This window comes from Penaeus monodon, chromosome 29 (genome assembly GCF_015228065.2).
Source record: "Penaeus monodon isolate SGIC_2016 chromosome 29, NSTDA_Pmon_1, whole genome shotgun sequence".
NCBI lineage: Eukaryota > Metazoa > Arthropoda > Malacostraca > Decapoda > Penaeidae > Penaeus > Penaeus monodon.
The window spans coordinates 26,047,008-26,048,096 of record NC_051414.1 but is presented as its reverse complement, the minus strand read 5'-3'; the positions used below and the strand labels follow the sequence as shown (position 1 = coordinate 26,048,096).

General features: G+C 45.5%; 1 protein-coding gene across 1 annotated transcript in view; it reads right to left on the bottom strand.

The window, feature by feature from the left end:
- Positions 1 to 1,089, bottom strand: part of LOC119592082 (longitudinals lacking protein, isoforms H/M/V-like) — a gene marked incomplete at its 5' end in the record, with an annotated part of 34,503 nt that extends 33,414 nt beyond the window's left edge. The window contains 1 exon segment of the mRNA XM_037940897.1: positions 1,031 to 1,089.

Here is a 1,089-nt window from a genome sequence, read left to right as displayed (position 1 = left end):
CAAAAACCTAAAATCATGCTAAAACTTCAAATTGCCTTAATCACATCATTCAATGATTAACAATATAAGTGTGCTTTACATTTCAATATAATTTTTGCTTTAGGCAATCTTAAAACAAATGGTTCCATATATTTCTCCAAGGCCCATATTCATTTGCAGCCAATTTAGTATATTATCGTAAATTCACGAATATACAAGTTAACAACCAGTTGAAACTTACGTTTTCTTCGGAACATGCCATTTCATGTTTGCATACACTACACAAAGAGATCCGCTACCTGATAACACTACATAATAACTAAATATATATTGACACTTTACATGCTTAAACAGATACCAAGTCTCATAATATGAATCATCTCCCACGCGGTCACCAAGTCAATCATGATTCAATACCAGGATTTACGAAATTACAAGAGGTGACCAAAACCGCGACTCAAAAAACTCCCTCGGTTCCCAACACTCTCTCCGCCGCCTTCAGGAATAATCTCCGGGAATTTTCTCAACCCCACGTCTCACCTCTTATGAGAGAAGTATGAGGCCCAGGGAGAGGACACGAGGTGCATGCGGCTCAAAGAGGATGCGAGGGGCGTCTCTCGCAGCCTCACAGGAACCCCAAGCCGCGCCGGACCGATGCGTCGCGTCCTACGTCACAATGGACCCTTCAAGTGCCTCATTTCAGGAACCTTTTTCCTTCTTTTTTACCTCTCCCGAAGCTTGGCGACTATACCAGCACTATTGCAATGTATCAAAGAGGACGTGACAAGCCTCAGGAGTTCTTTCCACGCAGCCTACTCGCGTGGCTTCCCGCCGTTCATTGTCCACGAGGGAAATAAGGCAAGAGGCTCGAGGTCCCCGTCATGGAGGACGCGGCTCGGACACGAACCGCGAGTCTTCTCTCAACTGCTAAATACCATCACTTCCTTTCCTCCTACGAACCCGATTTGTAACTCCCATTACCCTCTGATGCTTACGCAATCGGCAGATCCTCCTGGCAAGCCTGACAAGGAACATGGAAGTAAGTTCTTACCGATAAAGAGGGAAAATATTGGTCCACGTCCCGCTCTCGTGTCAGCGTCGCGTTGGGAA